The sequence below is a fragment of the Budorcas taxicolor genome, chromosome 1, assembly GCF_023091745.1.
Source record: "Budorcas taxicolor isolate Tak-1 chromosome 1, Takin1.1, whole genome shotgun sequence".
Classification (NCBI taxonomy): Eukaryota; Metazoa; Chordata; class Mammalia; order Artiodactyla; family Bovidae; genus Budorcas; species Budorcas taxicolor.
Genome location: NC_068910.1, coordinates 175,209,810 through 175,224,278, shown reverse-complemented (window position 1 = coordinate 175,224,278; position 14,469 = coordinate 175,209,810).

Below are 14,469 nucleotides of genomic sequence, written 5' to 3'. Positions count from 1 at the left end.
CATATGTGAGGTTATTGATATTTCTCCCTGCAATCTTGATTCCAGCTCGTGCTTCATCCAGTCCAGCATTTCTCATGATGTACGCTGCCTATAAGTTAAATAAGCAGGATGACAACATACACCCTTAACGTTCTCCTTTCCCAATTTGGAAATGGTCTATTGTTCCATGTCCAGTTCTAACTGTTGCTTCTTAACCTGCATACAGATTTCTCAGGAGGAGGTCAGGTGGTCTGGGATACCCATCTCTTTAAGAATTTTCCACAGTTTGTTGTGATCCACACAGTCAAAGGCTTTGGCATAGTCAATAATGCAGAAGTAGATGTTTTTCTGGAACTCTGGCTTTTTCGATGATCCGATGGGTGTTGGCAATTTGATCTCTGATTCCTCTGCCTTTTCTAAATCCAGCTTGAAAATCTGGAAGTTCATGGTTCATGTACAGTTGAAGCCTGGCTTGGAGAATTTCAAACATTATTTTGCTAGCATGTGAGATGAGTGCAATTGTGCGGTAGTTTGAGCATTCTTTGGCATTGCCCTTCTTTGGGATTGGAATGAAAACTGACCTTTCCAGTCCTGTGGCCACTGTTGAGTTTTCCAAATTTGCTGGCATATTGAATGTGGCACTTTCACAGCATCATCTTTTAGGATTTGAAATAGCTCAACTGGAATTCCATCACCTCCACTAGCTTTGTTGGTAGTGATGCTTCCTAAGGCCCACTTGACTTTGCGTTCATATTCGACTGTGTGGATCACAACAAACTGCAAAATTCTTACAGAGATAGGAATACTATATCACTTTACTGCCTCCTAAGAAATCTGTATGCAGGTCAAGAAGCAACAGTTAGAACAGGACATGGAACAACAGACTGGTTCCAAATTGAGAAAGGAGTACATCAAGGCTGTATATTGTCACCTTTCTCATTTAATTTCATGTGAAATGCTGGACTGGATGAAGCACAGCTGGAGTCAAGATTGTCAGGACAAATATTAATAACCTCAGATTTGCAGATGACCCCACCCTTATGGCAGAAGCAAAGAGGAACTAAAGAGCCACTTGATGAAAGTGAAAGAGGAGAGTGAAAAAGCTGGCTTAAAACTCACCATTCAAAAAACGAAGATCATGGCATCTGGTCCCATAAGTTCAGTTCAGTTCAGTTCAGTTACTCAGTGGAGTCCAACTCCTTGGGACCCCATGGACTGCAGCACGCCAGGCCTCCCTGTCCATCACCAACTCTTGGAATTTAGTCAAACTCATGTCCATTGAGTCGGTGATGCCATCCAGCCATCTCATCCTCTGTTGTCCCCTTCTCCTCCCAACTTCCATCTTTCCCAGCATCAGGGTCTTTTCCAGTGAGTCACTTCTTTGCATCAGGTGGCCAAAGTATTGGAGTTTCAGCTTCAGCATCAGTCCTTCCATTGAATATTCAGGACTGATATCCTTTAGGATGAACTGGTTAGATCTCCTTACAGTCCAAAGGACTCTCAAGAGTATTCTCCAACACCACAGTTCAAAAGCATCAGTTCATGGCAAATATGGGGAAACAATGGAAACAGTAACAGACTTTATTTTCTTGGGCTCCAAAATCACTGCAGATGGTGACTGCAGCCATGAAATTAAAAGATACTTGCTCCTTTGAAGAAAAGCTATGACCAACCTAGATAGCATATTGAAAAGCAGAGACATTACTTAACTGACAAAGATCTGGCTAATCAAAGCCATGATTTTTCCAGTAGAAAACTGAGCACTGAAGAATTGATGCTTTTGAACTGTGGTGTTGGACAGCAAGGAGATCAAATCAGTCAATAGTGATAGTAAAGAAACTTCTATATTTTTGCTTCTGAAATATTCTTCTCTGTTTTTCCTACCTTAGTAAATCACATCCTTTCTCACCCATTTGCTAAATTGTTAGGTTGCAACACTGATTCCTTCCTTTCCCTCTCTATCTGTGATCAAATCATCAGCATAACCTTTTGGATCTGTCTCTTTAACTAGATTTCTTGCTTGCTATTTATAAACCAAGGATATAAAAAGAAGATAACAGATAAAATCAGAAAACTTATAAGATCAAAAGGGACAAAAATCAACAAGCTAGTTAAAACCAAAAGAGGAAGAAAGTAAGAAACAATAATGATGAGGTTAAAAAGAATTGCACCTAACAAAAATATTTAAACAAAAAAGATAAAAGTTTAAAATGGCAAGTAGATAAAAATCAATGCATTTTGTAAACCAAGAAGGAAAACTAAAGGTAATAAATTTAAACAGAAGAAAGGGGCTTCCCTGATGGTCCAGTGGTTAAGAATCCAACTTTGTAGTGGAAGGAACACCAGTTACATCCCTGGTCTGGGACGATTCTCCCTGCCTCGGGACAACTGAGCCCATGTGCCACAACTAATAAGCCCACTTCTGGAGCCTACAAGCTGCAGTTAGTGAGTGCACACGCCCTAGAGCCTGTGCTCTGCAGCAGGAGAAGTCACCGCAATGGGAAGCCATCGCCCTCCAACTAGAGAAAGCCGCACCCAGCAATGAAGACCCAGCACAGTCATAAATAAATAAATAATATTAAAAAAAAAAAAAAAAGAAGAAGAGAATCTAAAATAGTAGCAATTTGAAATTGTGGGGGTAAGTTAAAGAACTGTGATAAACAATGATGCTAATGAAAGAAGGCTTTTTCGTTGATAATCATGAAGATGTAATAGCCCACTTGAAGTACTGAAGCAGTGTCTTTTTATACTGAATACTTTCTAGTACCTTTGGAAGAATTGCAAGTTCTCAGGATCATCTATAGATGACATATATGGCCATGGCACATTGGACAAGCAGTGCTAACCATCTGCTAAAAAATCAAAGGGTGGGTAGTAGATTCTGTCCAAACAAAAATCTGCAGTGTATTTCGCCTGTTTCAATAACGTTCAGCTCTATGAAGGAGCCAGATCGATGGACTTGATTCCCTACCAGCCTGTTTCTAATCTGTGAATTTCAAGCTTAAAATTTCCATTATATCACTTCACATTAACAGGATGAAAAAAAAAAAAGAGAAAAAAATTAAAGCAGTAATATTTATTGCTGGTAGGGATATGGATAACAAGTTTCTCTCATCCACTGCTATTTGCTTTATGGAAGAAAATTTGGCAAGTTAAAAATTAATATATCTTTCTGTGGCAGACACTGCAAGTTGCTTAGCCAATAAAGAAAACCACTGCTAGCTTTACACTGGGATCTCACAGAGGTTAACAAATGGATCATCTAGTACTACTTTAGGGGCTATGGGGTGGGGTAACTTTCTGTTAAAAAGCCCATTTAACATGCAAATCTCATTACAGAAATAGTTTTTGAAAGAAAAGATGAAGTATTTATATTAATCTCTAAATACAATATTTTAAAGTCCCACCCGAGGTACAATTTACTCAGCCAAACTACATATTTCAGGCACTGCTGTGTGACTAATTCATTGCTTCATGAATTCATACAGCAAATATTTATTAAAAAGCTACCATGTGAAAGGCACTAGGCTAGACCTTTGGAAGTATCCAAATAGCAGTCATGATAATTATAATAACCAAAACGTACTGAGTCTTTCCAGCTCTATTCTAGACCCTTCACATACATCATTTAATTTAATCCTTACAGCAACACTATGAGATGTATGTTATTATTATACTCATTTGTCAGATGAGACTGAAGCACAGATTAGTACAGTAACTTACCTAAGCAATAAGTAAGTGGTAGAATCAAACTATGAACCACAGGCAATATGATTCCAGGATACATGCTCTTAACTACAGTTGAGTTCTGGCATCCTCTGTGCCAGAAAAAGAGGAGAGTGAAAAAGTTGGCTTAAAATTCAACATTAGAAAAACGAAGATCATGGCATCCAGTTCCATTACTTCATGGCAAATAGATGGGGAAACAATGGAAACAGTGATAGACTTTATATTTTTGTGCTCCAAAATCACTGCAGATGGTGACTGCAGCCATGAAATTAAAAGATGCTTGCTCTTTGGAAGAAAAGCTATGACCAAGCTAGATGGCATATTAAAAAGCAGAGACATTACTTTTCCAACAAAGGTCCATCTAGTCAAAGCTTTGGTTTTTCCAGTAGTCATGTATGGATGTGAGAGTTGGACTATAAGGAAAGCTGAGCACCGAAGAATTGATGCTTTTGAACTGTGCTGTTGGAGGAGACTTTTGAGAGTCCCTTGGACAGCAAGGATATCCAACCAGCACAAGTCTGAAGGAAATCAGTCCTGAATATTCATTGGAAGGACTGATGCTGAAACTGAATCTGCAATACTTTGGCCACCTGATGCGAAGAATTGACTCATTGGAAAAGACCCTGATGCTAGGAAAGATTGAGGGCAGGAGGAGAAGAGGATGATAGAGGATGAGATAGTTAGATGGCATCACCAATTCAATGGACATGAGTTTGAGTAAACTCCAGGAGTTGGTGATGGACAGGGAGGCCTGGTGTGCTGCAGTCCATGGGGTTGCGAAGAGTCGGACATGACTGAGCAACTGAACTGATGACTGATCCTCTGTACCAATGGCATCTCAGCTACCAAGTTCTCATCCCCAAAAGTCCTATTTTGAACAAGTAGCCAAGGGTAGTTTCTTTTCTGCCAGTTATCCTCCAGAGTCATGTCACAACAGCAGCTCTGGCCAGCACATCCTTGGACAGATAGGATCCTGTATCTTATCCATAGAGAAACCTCAGTGAGCAAACCTGGATTCTGTCTCAGTGAGTTTTAACCTAAAATCCCAGAAAGATGCCCAATTAACAGAGGTGTACAGAAAAGGCACAGACTGAGAAGAGGTGGAAAGCACAAACCATAACTCACCAGCACCCATAAATTAAAGAAGAGGTGTTAAGAAAAATGCCCAAAGGGCCTCAAGACTTTCTCATTTCACTCTGAAAGCCTGAAAGAGACCCCCATCACCTGCGATAAAGCCATAAAACTCCAAAAATGAAAAGAAAACAGATGTGAAGTACAGTAAACTAATACAAACAGATTTGATAAGCAAGTGAAAATATAAACAAATAATTTTGCTCAATGTAATCTATCAGTTTATGTATCACTCCCCACACCCACCCCAAATTGTTTAAGGCAAAAGTAATAAAATCAAATGCCAGGAAGTAACCTGTGACATAATAAGAAATCTAGCTCCTAAAATCCTTGGCACTATCTGAGTAATAGGGATGAGAAAAGCATCTCTGGTTTTTCTTAATAAGCCCTGCCCCTTTCATCCTATCTGAGTTTGTGCTAATGAGCTGGCTCTAGGAAAACGGTTGCCAGAGGAACTAACCACTTGAGGGTTGGAACTTTGAACACCACCCCACCCTACTCCACCTGCCACTACTCTAGGTAAGAGAAAAGATGAGGGGCTGGAAACTGATCTCATCTCCAGTGGCCAATGATTGAATCAGTCATGCCTGTTAAATGAACCTGCATAAAACCCTTAAACGATGGGGTTCAGAGAGCCTCTGGGTTGGTTCTGGGAGGGCAGGGTGCCCAAAGAGGGCAAGGTATCTCCATGCAACTTCCCACATACTTTGCCCCCGTGAATCTCTTCCATTTGGCTGCTCCTGGGTTGTAAACTTTGTCATAAACCAGTAATCAAGTAAAGCACTTTCCTGAGTTCTCTGATATGTTCTCACAAATGATCAAATCTGAGAAGAGAATTGTGAGAACCCTCAATTTGTACTCATTTGGTCAGAAGCACAGGCAGCTACCTGGGACCTGAGATTGGCATCTGGAGGGTGGGGTGACGGTCTTGTGGGACTAAGGCCTTAACCTATGAGGTTTGCACTAACTCCAAGCAGTTGGTGTCAGAATTCAGTTAAATTACAGGACATCCAGTCAGTGTCTACTGAAAATCAGAGAAAAGCTTAGTGTGGAAAAACCCACACTTTTGGTGTCAGAAATTTGGGGAGCTGAGTAGAAGGAAATAGGAATTTTTTTCCCTTTTATAACTGCAATGAATGAATTGTGCCATGTATAAGACATAAGAAGTGGAGGGATTGAAACCATGTAACACAGACTGGGACTTGAACTCATGGTCTTTCAACTGACATCACACACCTGGTCTCAGGATTTACTGAAGCTCAGGCTATTGATGTCTCATCACAGAAGGAATTCAGTGAGAGACAAAGTGATAGGCAAGAAGTGGATTTATTTAGAGAGAAATACATTCAACAGATAGAGTGTGGGGCCATCCGGGAAGGCTAGAAGGACAAGGATACGGAGTTGTCAATTTTTATAGGGGTGGGTAATTTCATAGGCTGATGAATGGAAGGAATATTCCAGGGGTGGGATTTCAAAAAATTAGGCCACTACCCACTTTTTTTTAAATGGGCTTTTTAAAATTTATTTATTAATTTTTGGTTGTTCTGGGTCTTCGATGCTTCCGGGGCGTTTCCTCTAGTTCAGTGCATGGACTTCTCATTGCAGTGGCTTCTCTTGTTGCAGAGCATGGTGCTTCAGTAGTTGTCATATATGGGCTGAATCGTTGCAGCTCCTGGTCTGTATAGCTCAGGCTCAGTGGTTGTGGTGCACAGGCCTAGTTGCTCTGTGGCAGGTGGGATCTTCTTGGACCAGGGATGAACCCATGTCTCCTGCATTGGCAGGTGGATTCTTACCACTGAGCCACCAGGGAAGCCTACAGTGCTCACCTTTTGATTTTTATAGTCAGCCTTAAAACTGTCATGGCGCTGTTTGGTATGTCGCTTAGCTTATGCGAATGTATTACAATGAGCATACTGGAGTGGGTTGCCATGCACTCCTCCAGGGGAATCTTCCTGACCCAGGGACGGAACCCATGTCTCTTATATCTCCTGCATTGGCAGGCAGGTTCTTTACCACTAGTGCCACCTGGGAAGCCCACAGTAAGCATATACTGAGGCTGAAGGTCTAGTGGAAGTCGATTCATCTGCCACCTTGGACCTACTGGGTTGGTCAAAAAGTTTGTTTGGGATTTTTCCTTACAAGACACTGAACGAACTTATTGGCCAATCCAATGTTTGGTTTTAATCAGATTATGTCATGTCCACTCCATGGGGTCAAAAAAGAGTCAGTCATGACTTATTGACTAAATAACAACAGCTATGTCATTCTTTTAAATGCTATGCCTTGCCCCCTTCCCTCCTGTTTCAGGACCAATATAACTGAAAAGCTCACTTTACCAAAAGATATGCAAACTGAGACAGATTAGACAGAAACAACAACCAATCTGATATAGGTCAAAGACAACACATTTGGGGTTTAATATGCACTATAAACTTCTAGATTTATAGAGACTTAAACATATACCAAGGCTTCCCTGGTGGCTCAGATGGTAAAGAATCTGCTCGAAACGTGGGAGACCCAGGTTCCATCCCTGAGCCAGAAAGATACCCTGGAGAAGGGCATGGCAACCTACTCCAGTCTCCTTGCCTGGAGAATTGCATGGGTGGAGGAGCCTGGTGGGCTACAGTCCATGGAGCAAAAAGTCAATGTATGATAAAACCAATACAGTATTATAAAGTAAAATAAAGTAAAAATAAAAATTTAAATTAAAAAAAAACTTAAAAAATAATAAAATTAAATTAATAAATAAACATTTTTTTAAAAAAAGAGTCACGGGCAAAGAGTTGGACTCGACTAAAGCGACTTAAAAAGAAAACAAGATGTTACAGTTTTTTTCCATATTACTGAACAATTACAATTCCCTGAGATATTGACCAGATATCCCTCAAATTTAACTCAATTCTGACACTGTATACAAGGAAATAGTGTCAGATCCTATATGTTAAGGGCTTGGTCCCACAAGACTGCCCCCACTTCAGATACCAATAGCAACTCCAGGTCATCACCTGTGCTTCTGACTGAAAGTGAAAGTCGCTCAGTCGTGTCCGACTCTTTGCGGCCCCATGGACCATATAGTCCATGGAATTCTCCAGGCCAGAATACTGGAGTGGGTGGCCTTTCCCTTCTCCAGGGGATCTTCCCAACCCAGGGATCGAACCCAGGTCTCCCTCATTGCAGGCGGATTCTTTACCAGCTGAGCCACAAGGGAAGCCCAAGAATACTGGTGTGGGTCGCCTATCCCTTCTCCAGCAAATCTTTCTGACCCAGGACTGGAACTGGGGTCTCCTGCATTACAGGCAGATTCTTTATCAACTGAGCTATGTGCTTCTCACTACTACTACTACTACTAAGTCGCTTCAGTCGTGTACGACTCTGTGCGACCCCATAAATGGCAACCCACCAGGCTCCTCTCCAGGCAAGAATACTGGAGTGGGTTGCCATTTCCTTCTCCAATGCATGAAAGTGAAAAGTCAAAGTGAAGTCACTCAGTCGTCTCCGACTCTTAGCGACCCCATGGACTGTAGCCCACCAGGCTCCTCCGTCCATAGGATTTTCCAGGCAAGAGTACTGGAGTGGGGTGCCATTGCCTTCTTCACTAACTGGCTATAAATTAGAGGTTCCTACCTCGCCCCCGACACCTCAGGATTTGATTAATTTGCTAGAGCGGCTCACAGACCTCTGGAAAACAGCTTGCTCACTAGATTATTGATTTTTAAAAGATGCTAAAGGCTATGAACTGAAGAGACACAGAAGTCTAAATCCTGAGAACAGGAGTTTCTATGCCCATGGACTTGGGGCCCGGCATGTGAGAGCATTCTGGTTCACCCACCTGGAAGCTTTTCGAACCGATCTTTTGGGTTTTTAAGGAGGCTCCCATATATATTGGCAGTTGGCCAATTGGTGATTGGTGATTGATTCAACTGCCAGCTCCTTTTCCCTTCCTGGAGATGGAGGGGGCAGATCCAGGCCTCTAAGCAGGATTGCTTCCCCTGGCAACCAGCCCTCATCCTTAGGTTACCAAGGGGCTTCTCAAAAAGTAATCTCATTAACATAACAAAAGGCACCCTTATTATTCTCAACACTTAGGAAATCCCATGCATTTTTGGAACTGTGTGCAGGAACAATGCTCAAAGACCAAATATATATTTCTCATTAAAATCACAATATCACAGATACAATGAAAAAAGCTTTACCATTCAGAAACAAACGTGCCCTTTTGCAGAGAATGCTGGAGAATGTAAACCCTTAGACTTGGTCAGGCCCCTTCTTCCACCTACCTAACCAAACACATACTCTTCCACTGACAGATGTTTACCAGCTGGTTTTTTGTTTGTTTGTTTGTTTTTTAATGTATAAAGATAAAGTCTTGAGAATTCTAAATTTGCACTTTACTTCAGAATTGATTTTGAAACCAAACGAGGCATTAAAACATTTGAGGGACAAGAATTTATTCTTGTGTTTGAAGCTTATATTTTTCAAGATAAATATTGTTTTTCCTTTTTAGGAAATACTGATTGACCTCTGTAAACTGGAGACTATTTCTGAAGAAGACAGAAAATCCTGTTTCTTTTGTGCCTAAGGATATTTATAAAGTCCCTTGCTTTTTTAAGAAAAGGATACACATCTTCAGAAAATATATTATCTTAATATCCACTGATAGAGGCCATAATACTTTAACTGTCAAAATTCCCCCTGGAATCTTCTAAATGTGAGACTTATCACACATGCATCATCCTTGCAGCACTACAGGGCACAATAAAAATTAAGATTTGCACTGGAAATCAATTTTCTTCAGTTACACATTTAACCTAAGCTCTATGGCAACAGAATATAAGATAAAGTAGGTCACAAATTTCAATGGCAATGGCCTAGATGATGCAAAGATCAACTGTAATTTGTTGCTCATTTTTTAGTAGTCTTTATTTAAAAATTCTTCTAGTTCACATGCCCAGTCAATGCAATCTAGCAGCAACCTGCTGCTGCTGCTAAGTCGCTTCAGTCGTGTCCGATTCTGTGCGACCCCATAGACGGCAGCCCACCAGGCTCCTCAGTCCCTGGGATTCTCCAGGCCAAGAATACTGGAGTGGATTGCCATTTCCTTCTCCAATGTATGAAAATGAAAAGTGAAAGTGAAGTCGCTCAGTCGTGCCCGACTCTTAGCGACCCCTTGGACTGCAGCCCACCAGGCTCCTCCGTCCATGGGATTTTCCAGGCAAGAGTACTGGAGTGGGGTGCCATTGCCTTCTCCGAGCAGCAACCTAACAGATAAAACTCATAAGACCAAATTCTTGAATGGAACTCATTGATGTCAGTATTTATTTCATTTGGTTTTCTAGTAGTGTCTGGCTCCATACTCATAAATAGATGAGGAGGGAAATTCCAGGTAAAAGGAATAGCTGTCTGAGTGCACAGTAGTGCAAGGGCACAGTGTACTATCCAAAATAATTTGAGGGATGATCAAAACCACACACAAACAGGGGATTAAAAAAAAAAAAAAAGATATATTGGAATTCACTGGTGGTCCAGTGGTTAGGACTGTGCTCTCACTCCCAAGGGCTCAGATCCTATTCCTAGTCAGGGAACTAAAATCCCAAATATTTACATATGTTTCTATCACTCTACAGAGAAGGCAATGGCACCCCACTCCAGTGTTCTTGCCTGGAGAATCCCAGGGATGGGGGAGCCTGGTGGGCTGCCATCTATGGGGTCACACAGAGTTGGACACGACTGAAGTGACTTAGCAGCTATCACTCTAGGCCTAATGGAATCATAGATGGTCTCCTAGAAACCTAGCTGGACACCTATGCCAGCTACATAGACTATTTTTATCGAGGAAATAAAATGAAATTAAGTTGTAGTCTCTTTTACAGTATTTTCTGATTCCATCTTTCTTTGCCTCTGGGGTAATTATGTCCCTCAGTCTTATTAACCCATGTTTAAATTCCAACCACCTCCTCTAAGACCTTTCTTTACTAAATACTCTTTCTCCTTTTCCACCTCTTCCACACATAGAGCTTATAGGTCTGTGTGTTTAATCTGCCAGAATAATAGCTGTTTGATCTTGGGCAAATTATTTACCTTCTCTGATCCTCACTTTCCTCCCAAGATTGCTGTGTGCATTAAATGAAACAATATGAAGTCCTAGCTGGAACAGAGTAGCTCAGTAATGGTAATTATTCTTCTTCGACCCTTCCTCTCTCTGAATGTGTTGCTTCCTATTTCACTTATAACCTGCTCAGCTTTCTCATTTCCTGCACACACACACACACACACACACACACACACACACACACACTTTTTCTCAACTCTTCCACATGCTTAAACTTCCCACCTGCTCTTCACTGCCAAAGAAAGAAGAATCTGCTCAGATTCACTTACTCTCTCACTTCCTACTCATTCCTAACCGCACTGCAGCCTGAATTATACTTTTGCCTCTCTTTCATATCTGCTTCAGTAACCACCTGAAATTTCCAAAGCCGACTATTTTTCCTCAACTTTTCACCACTTCACCTGTCTTCAGCTTTTAATATTGTTGGGCATCTCATCTTCTCTAAAGTTTCTCTTCTCTGGTCTCAAGTCAGCTGCCCTGACTCCCCTGCCGCTCCCTGCTTCTTGAGCAGGTTTCCCACTCAGGCAGATATGAGTGAATGAACAGGTAAAGCCACAGTGGCTCAGATCAGAGGCTTCAAAAAATAGAACCACCTTGGCAATAATTTTGGCAAAAGGGAGGTCACTTCTCCAGATAAGTCTTTTAATTTTTATTTGTTTATTTATTTATGGCTGTGCTGGGTGTTCATTGCCATGCAGGCTTTTCTTTAGTTGTGGCGAGCTGCGGCTACTGTTCATTGCAGTGTGCGGGCTTCTCATTGCAATGGCTTCTCTTTGGGCAGGGCACAGGCTTTAGGGCAAGCAGACTTCAGTAGTTGCAGCACACAGGGTCAGTAGCTGTGGCCCCCAGGCTCTAGCGCATGGGGATTAGTAGTTGTGGTACACAGGCTTAGTTGCTGTGTGGCATGTAGGCTCTTCTTCGGCCAGGGACTGAACCTGTGTCTTCTGCACTAGCAGCTGGATTCTTTACCACTGAGCCACCAGGGTTCCTGTGCAATATTGCTCTTTACAGCGTCAGACTTTACTTCCATCACCAGTCACATCCAGAACTCGGTGTTGTTTTTGCTTTGGTTCTGTCTCTTCATTCTTTTTTGGAGTCAAGGCAAACTGGAAGTGGTCAAACATGAGATGGCCAGAGTGAACATCAACATTTCAGGAACCAGTGAACTAAAATGTACTGGAATGGGTGAATTCAACTCAGATGACCATTATATCTACTACTGTGGGCAAGAATCCCTTAGAAGAAATGGAGTAGCCATCATACTCAACAAAAGAGTCTAAAATGCAGTTCAGTTCAGTTCAGTTGCTCAGTCATGTCCGACTCTTTGCGACCCCATGAATCGCAGCATGCCAGGCCTCCTTTTCCATCACCATCTCCCGGAGTTCACTCAGACTCACGTCTATCAAGTCCGTGATGCCATCCAGCCCTCTCATCCTCAGTTGTCCCCTTCTCCTCCTGCCCCCAATCCCTCCCAGCATCAAAGTCTTTTCCAATGAGTCAACTCTTCGCATGAGGTGGCCAAAGTACTGGAGTTTCAGCTTTAGCATCATTCCTTCCAAAGAAATCCCAGGGTTGATCTCCTTCAGAATGGACTGGTTGGATCTCCTTGCAGTCCAAGGGACTCTCAAGAGTCTTCTCCAACACCACAGTTCAAAAGCATCAATTCCTCGGTGCTCAGCCTTCTTCACAGTCCAACTCACACATCCTTATACGACCACAGGAAAAACCATAGCCTTGACTAGACGGACCTTAGTCGGCAAAGTAATGTCTCTGCTTTTGAATATACTATCTACGTTGGTCATAACTTTTCTTCCAAGGAGTAAGCGTCTTTTAATTTCATGGCTGCAATCACCATCTGCAGTGATTTTGGAGCCCCCCAAAATAAAGTCTGACACTGTTTCCACTGTTTCTCCATCTATTTCCCATGAAGTGATGGGACCAGATGCCATGATCTTCGTTTTCTGAATGTTGAGTTTTAACCCAACTTTTTCACTCTCCTCTTTCACTTTCATTAAGAGGCTTTTTAGCTCCTCTTCACTAAAATGGAGTACTTGGATGCAATCTCAAAAGCGACGGAATGATCTCTGTTCATTTCCAAGGCAAACCATTCTATATCATAGTAATCCAAGTCTATGCCCCATCCAGTAATGCTAAAGAAGCTGAAGTTGAACAGTTCTATGAAGACCTACAAGAAACTTCTAGAACTAACACCCCCAAAAGATGTCCTTTTCATTATAGGGGACTGGAATGTAAAAGTAGGAAATCAAGAGATAGCTGGGGTAGCACGCAAATGTGGACTTGCAGTACAAAACAAAGCAGGTCAAAGGTTAATAGAGTTTTAGGAAACACCCTCTTTCAAAAACACAAGAGAAGACTCTATACATGGATGTCATTAGATGTCTGAATTACCAAATTTAGGTTGATTATATTCTTTGCAGCCGAAGATGGAGAAGCTCTATACAGTCAGCAAAAAAAAAGACCAGGAGCTGACTGTGGCTCGGATCATGAACTCTTTATTGCCAAATTCAGACTTAAACTGAAGAAAGTAGGGAAAACCACTAGACCATTCAGGTATGACCTAAATCAAATCCCTTGTGATTATACACTGGAAGCGACAAATAGATTCAAGGGATTAGATCTGATAGACAGAGTGCCTGAAGATCTATGAACAGAGGTTTGTGACATTGTTCAGGAGGCAGGGATCAAGATCAACCCCAAGAAAAAGAAATGCAAAAAGGCAAAACAGTTGTCTGAGGAGGCCTTACAAATAGCTGAGAAAAGAAGAAAGGCTACAGGCAAATGAGCAAAGGAAACATACACCCATTTGAATGCAGAGTTCCACAGAATAGCAAGGAGAGATAAGAAAGCCTTCCTCTGCAATCAATGCAAAGATATAGAGGAAAACAATAGAATGGGAAAGACTAGAGATCTTTTCAAGAAAATTAGAGATACCAAGGGAATATTTCATGCAAAGATGGGCTCGATAAAGGACAGAAATGGTATGGACCTAACAGAAGCAGAAGATATTAAGAAGAGGTGGCAAGAATACACAGAAGAACTATACAAAAAAGATCTTCATGACCAAGATAATCACGATGGTGTGATCACTCACCTAGAGCCAGACATCCTGGAATGTGAAGTCAAGTGGGCCTTAGAAAGCATCACTACCAACAAAGTTAGAGGAAGTGATACAATTCCAGTTGAACTATTTCAAATCCTAAAAGATGATGCTGTGAAAGTGCTGTACTTAATATGCCAGCAAATCTGGAAAACTCAGCCATGGCCACAGGACTGGAAAGGGTCAGTTTTCATTCTAATCCCAAAGAAGGGCAATGCCAAAGAATGCTCAAACTACCACACAATTGTACTCATCTCCACACTAGTGAAGTAATGCTCAAAATTCTCCAAGTCAGGCTTCAACAGTACATGAACCATGAACTTTCAGATGTTTAAGCTGGATCTAGAAAAGGCAGAGGAATCAGAGGTCAAATTGCCAATATCTGCTGGATCATCAAAAAAGC